Source organism: Aythya ferina (genome assembly GCF_964211825.1).
Source record: "Aythya ferina genome assembly, chromosome: 1".
NCBI lineage: Eukaryota > Metazoa > Chordata > Aves > Anseriformes > Anatidae > Aythya > Aythya ferina.
In genome coordinates this window covers 83,577,983-83,584,977 of record NC_140296.1, presented here as the reverse complement: position 1 = coordinate 83,584,977, position 6,995 = coordinate 83,577,983, and positions in this window count along the sequence as shown.

Below are 6,995 nucleotides of genomic sequence, written 5' to 3'. Positions count from 1 at the left end.
CCAGACATAATTTACATTTAAAAATTAAACTAATGTAATTATCTAATGAAAGCCTGTGAAGAGATCGGAGTAGAGTCCTCTAGTGTCTGTGCTCTGCTGCTTGCACACGGTCAGTAGTGCCTATTTCATCCCACTCACATTTCTCTGTATTGCCAGTCCTTTGACTAGCAAAATGAGATGCTATTGCTGTTTTTCTTTGCTGACTGCTTTAGGAAAGGGTCCTTCTGTGTCCACCACAAGAGAATGTTGCCACCACGGTGCTGTCACCAGCCCGCCCTTATCTCTTGGCAATCACTTGGTCTTTAACCAAAACTGTCCCAGGTTAGGTAGTCTCAAGGGTTTCCATGCAGGACACAGAAACACCCAGTAAAGAACAGACTGAGGCCTGCAGAAGGAAATGCATCAGAGATGATTTGATCCCAGGCACCATGCCCCAAAATGGGTCTGTAACTCTTCTCAATTTGAGCAAAAATTTTACCAGGAAAACAGTTGCTGGAGCCTCCCGCAGCGGTGCTGGTTATTGCTGTGTGCTGTGATGAAGGCTTATGGCCGTGCACAAGTCTGAATGTGTGAAGCAAAGTCCCTTGAAGCTGCCTACAGAAAAGTGAAGAGAGCTGAAGTCATCTGTAAGTCACAGGATGTTTTATCCACAGTATGAAGTTTTAATAATTTTATGTCTGAGAAGCCAACATCATCAAATTCAGAGAACTCACAGCATGGGACAGATGCAGTGAGACAAAAGGATGCAAGATACTCCAAGGTGTGAAAGGCTGTTGAGAAGAGCCAGGGCCTGGAACTCCTGCTGGGTAGAGGAAGGAGAGGTTTATATGATTTATCTTTCTTGCAGGTAAGGAATCACAAGCCTATAAATCTGTCCAGGGCCCGGTATGCATTATGTGATCCACAGGCAACAAAGGGCGAGTGCTTTTTAACCTCACAGCCCTCTCCCAAATCACAGCTCCGTTTGATATTTTTTTGGCACTAAAACAGGCACAGGCTGCTCACAAGTAGAGGCTTCCTTTCTCCAGGTAGCTCTGCTCGTTATCTGCCTCATTAAAAACAGGACTAAATCAGTGCAGAACTCCAGGACAGTCACCTGCCATGTCCCCTGACTTTGGCACCTAGCAATCCCCATGGATTTGCTGCATGCTCCTGCCAGGTGGTATGCCCCCCACAGAGCTGGAGCACTGTCTGAATGCCACAGCTGGGTGTGCTGCCCATCACCCTTCCCCCAGGAGGCTGTGAATGGCTCTGACCAGTCCATCTGCTCTTCTGCCATCACCGCTGGTCTTCAGAGCATGGTGAGACCCAAAGGGAGAACTGGCTTGATGTTGGTGGGAAGCTTCGCACGGCTCCTGGGAAACAAGGCTTGGAAAGCACAACACGAGCTGGAAAAGTGCCCAGGCTATCAAAACACCCAGGCTTCAGGTAGCATCTAGCCTGATGTTTGTCAGAACAAACAGCTGGACCACCAAGACATGCATGCCACAGCCCTTACACCAACACCCTCAGCACGGAGCCACCGACTGACTTCAACCGGTGGAGCTCAGGGACAAAAGTGCCAATTGAGCTTGGGCATACAGAGCCACCCCATGGTATAACTCAATAATTACCTCTAGGACCAGAAACAATTTTTTTGGTTTTGTTTGTTTGTTTTGTTTCTGTTTTGTTTTCAGCCAGCTTGGTTGAACTTGACCATGTGTGTCTGTCTCCACATCTCCACATCTCCACAAATGTAGATAGCCAAATAAGACATTTTAACTGGACTGCCCATGTGTACAGGCCGTCAAAATGCCCTGGAGCCAGCGGGCTGGGTACAAAGGAAGATGGCTGAAGACAATGTAAGAGAGAAATATTTTCTTTTGATGAGAAAACTAGTTGCAATGAATGAAGTAATGTAAAAAAATAATATTAATCAACCTGGTCAATCATCTATTACTACACAAACTTCCTTTGAAGAAATTGCCACTAAAAATGCTTATCTTGGATAACCTCTCTAGTTAAAAACATTAGAAGCAGGCAGCATAGTGTCACTTATTTTGAAGCTCTCTGACGTTTTGCATTATACAGGTTTTTAGTTGCTCATAAAACCTTGCCAGTTTCACAAGTCTGAAATTTTCCATTAGGGGTGTTGGCCTCAAACTGAATTTTTGGGAAGATTCCAGACACAGTTTTTTCAGCTGCCTAAGATCAAAACTGCAGATTTTTTTTTCCCTTGTTAATAATAATAAATTAAACATCATAGTTACAGAAAGAAAAAAAAAGTTTTGAAAAAAGATCTTATATTTAACAGCAGGGTGGTCCTTGTGTTGTGTAGGGGCCTCTGGCATCCTCTGGGGAACTGACAAGTGGTTTGGCTGCATTAAAAGCTTTGAAATACGTTGGTTTACAGATATTCAGTAGACTTGTCAATGTTTAGTTGCTAAAGGTAGGGTTTCCACAGGCAATTTTAGTTCTAACTCTTCCTTATCAAGTGCTGTGCATGCTGAAAGGAATTTTTAATTAGGTAGGGAGGTTAATTATTTATTCTACAATTTCAAATAACGTCTCCTTGGTTCAAACTCCCATTGTTTTAGGGGGGGAAAGGAAAAAAAATATTCAAGGCTTGCCCTATAATTCTGTAAGCTCACTTTTCAGTTGCCTTATTTCTCCATGAGTCAACCCTACCACTTCCAGAGCTGCTGGTGAGTACATGCAGTAAGGGCGAAAGGACTGGTAAACATTCAGCTCAATACGTTGCTGGAAGATAGCCTAATAGGTTATGAAAAAGAAAAGCTAGAGAAAATTCAAACAGTTAAAAGGTATTTCTATTTTCTCTTCTTAGCCAAAAAAAAAAATTGCAAATGGCCCTGAGGGCTATCTGCTTCAGTGACTACACAAGCATTGTATTTTGAAATAGGACTGTGCCAGCCCCTCCCTGTTTCTTTAATAAATAGTTTAGCAAGACAGCAGGGCATTACAAAACAAAGCATTGCATTAAGGGACCAACTCTGTTTTCAGTGTGACTTGAATAGGAACAAAATTTGCTGCTAGAATAGCATGAACTGATTTTTAGGTTTGGATTTGTCAATTCAAAACTGTGTTACTTGCTCTCTTTCAAGCAAAGCTCTGTTGTAGCTGCAGCAGCTGTGCTCTACGTGAGCTGCAACAGTACTTTGAAACATTGAGATGTCAAATACCCTATAAAAATGAAAAGTGGGTTTCTCCAGCACAGACACGAGCAATCTCTTTCCTAAACTTGCATAAAAAATACATGTCACGACGTGAAACTTTCATATAGGACTGGACTGATGGGACTCAAGAATGGAGCAAAAGTGAAAAACAAAAACACAAATGAAATTCAAACTCCTGGAAGTAAAGCTTAAACTCCTGAAGAAACTCCTTGTTCCTCCCTGTCCTTACGTGACTTGGGATGTGGAGTCTGTGGTCTACTTAAATTGATAGTTGTTTGCGATCTGCTCAGTACGTGTGGAAGCTTGTCAATAGTCCATAAAGTTGCACCACTAAGTACAGAGAGCCCACTCTTTTATTATTTTAGTATTAAGTGTCTAAACAGACACTTCAACATAAAGTTATAAACTCTTTCCAAGTCAAATGTGAGGTTTTAGCTGCACGAATAAATTGCCATCGTGAGAATACATGATGGGGAAACAGTGATAGCGTGAACTGTCATGTAAAGAAAGAACTATACCTTCAGGAAAATCGAAGTAACTTGAGATCAAAGTTTCCATAACACTTAAACCACAAGCTTACCTTTAAGCAGATAATAGTCCCACCGGTATTAACAGGACAATCCGTGTGTCTGAGGCGTACACATGCATCGCTTGCGTGGCCGCACCAGCATGTGCAGGCTCAGCATGTTTAACACACGTGTTATCAGACAGCCAGAGAAGAGGCAAGGAGCCAAAACCATATGGAGAATATGTGAATGCTTGCAATTGTTATGGAAGAAATAATTACGCTCTCATACCTTTGTTGGTGAAAAGTATGACTCCATTTTAGATTTATAAAGGATTAAGTTGTATACAATTACTGCCAAAGGAATAAACGGGAAATGCTTTTTGCTAAATTTCATCATCAGCATTTTGGCTGTAGGCAGGAGAAGTACAAAAGAAAAAATATTCTACTCCTGTATGTACAGTATGAGTTATGTTAGATTAAAAAAAAACAACAACAACAAAAAAACTTTTTGAATAAAAACTGCCAAAAGCTGAGACTGAATTCTGAATGCATGTAATGCATGTAGTAGTTAGGGCTATGTGGCAAACGAAACATTTTGAGATTCATAATGGATTACATAGTCTAACAGATGATTAAGCAAAACCAGGAACAAAAATGGACCAGAGAACTTTACAGCACATTTACAGAAGAAAAAACTTTTCAGGGCTTCATCATTAAATAAACTGAAACAGTACATAAACATAGAGTCGGGTACTATTTTGCAGGGGATGAGGCTGAGGCTGTCTTTGTATTTAGAATGACTCCTGTCTGACATTTTAGATTTCTTTACAAATGTCAACCAAGAGACAATAAAAGAGAGCTGGTGCTCCGGTTAACTTGAATGCTTCAAAAGTTCCTCAGAAAAGTCCTACATAAAAAGCCCCCTAAATTGCTAGGTGGTGATAAAATCATGTAATGCAGTCTGGTGGGCCTTGTTCCTGCTGTGAATGTGAGAACTGAAATGACTGATAGACACCTTCTTGCCTACCCTATATTTTTTTCTTTTGATACTTATTATTCTTGGGATTATGGAACATGAGGCTTTTTTTTTTTTTTTTTTTTTTTTTTTGGTAGATGTACTGAAATATTAAAAAGAATATATATGCTGGGCTTTAGAAGCAACTTCTTGATCTGAAAAGTTGGTGTTTTCAAAATGCAGGCCCTGTAAATTTTCAACGAAGCCTTCCTCAGCAAAAGTAAAAATCACATATGCACATTATTTCAACTATTTGGACTATTTTCATCCATGCTTGAGCTTGGTGTTCTAATTCCTTGTATCTTATAGAAGACATTTAATATAGAATCAGAACCATCAAGGTTGGAAAAGCACTCCAAGATCCTCTGCTCCAACCATCCCCCTACCACCAATGTCACCCACTGAACCATGTCCCCACATCCAACCTCTCCTTGAACACCCCCAGGGACGGTGACCACCACCTCCCTGGGCAACCCATCCCAGTGCCTGACTGCTCTTTCTGAGCAGAAATGTCTCCTCATTGCCAACCTGAACCTCCCCTGGCGCAACTTGAGGCCATTCCCTCTTGTCCTATCAGCAGTTACCCATGAGAAGAGGCCGACCCCCAGCTCCCCACACCTTCCCTTCAGGTACCTGCAGAGAGCAATGAGGTCTCCCCTGAGCCTCCTCTTCTCCAGACCAAACAACCCCAGCTCCCTCAGCCACTCCTCACACGTATTTATTTAAATGCTTGAAGTAATTCCTTTGACAAGATTCCTATTCCTTGCCACCAAAATTCTCCTAGTTCCTCCTCCTGTGTTATACATTGCCCATGTTAGGGTTTAGGGTCTTTTGTTTCTTTGTTGTTTAATCCTTTCAAGATTAAACAGAAAGGTGAAATTATTTATGTGCTTGTGCTCCTTACATAAGTTTTTGACTGTTACAAATGAAATGTTATTCAACACAAACAAAAAACTGTCTAAAAATGTTTATTTTGCCTGGGCTTAGTCCAAAATGATGTGGAACGAGCACTCTTACTATGGCAGTAAGACAGACTGGAGACGTATGGGAAATTAGATGTGCACAGAAAGATGCAGATTTACAGAAACAAGAACAGCAACGCCAGGACACACTCATAATTTTAGCATCACGGTACGTGAGCATCAGCTTTTAAGCCAGCTGTGCCAGAATAGTGGTGGTAATGGAAGAACTGATGCGCGACAGGCCGTACGCAGGAAGTCTGGCGGTTTGGGGACAGACCACTGGATGTAATCATGCATACACAAGCGCCATCGCATGGTCAGGAAGAGACAAGCCCTGGAAAGCAGGACTCGGTGCAATGTTTAAATATTACTAGTGGAAAGGGGGAGGCAGCTGTTTGAAAGTACGTAGGGGTTTTTGGCCTTGTCCTTGAAGCAAGGCGTGATGCAGAAGGGCAGGGGCGTGCATAGCCGGGGCCTCTGCCTGGTGGAGGAGCGATGGGATCCCAGCACATCAACAGGAGGGGGGCAGAAGCCACATGGAAAAACAGTGGAAGCTCCTTTTCCAGGAGCGAGCTAGAGAGAACTCGAGGGGGCAGATAGAATACATAATAGAAGTATCATTTTAAAATGCTTGTGGATTTTTACTTTTACTATTTTTTTTTTGTAGTAGTAGTAGAACAAAATCAGCAAAGATGTTAGCTGAAAATTAGCAAAGATGTTAGCAGAACATGACCTGAGATTTGGCTGAGAAACGGCATTTCCCAAGTACGTGCTAAAAATTCAGAAATAATTAGTCTGACACGGCCCATTAACTTTGTACCACTGCACAAGATACCTCCTTATTGTACTAAAGAAAGGCTCCGTTGCATCAGGCTGCCTTGTTAAATAATCTTGAAGTAATGCAGCCTGACAACGTCTTCAGTCAGCACTGTATCCTTCAACAATGCCTTAGTTTAACTTGAGCCAGTACAAAGCACTGTGTGACAAGTCAAACTTTCTTCCCTGTTACACCACTCAAAAGCATTCAGTGTCTCAGCCAGGAAGCCAGAAGGTGTTAAAGTATCAGAACAGCTGTTAAAGTATCAGAACCTCTAATTGCCCTCATTTTTCCCCTTCTGCATTTAATTTTGGCTACTTTAAAAGAAATCTCTATGAGATACCGGGAGAGCACTCTTCCGTGAGAACTGAACTATGAAACTGGAAGGTTTCACCACTGGTATATTTAAACTCCCACAAGAACAGATCTATACGTCAGAATATAACCACAGGGTTTTAATAATGAGGTAGAGTTTAAACATTTACTTTTGGAAACTAGTCCTGCATGTTGGAGCCAGACT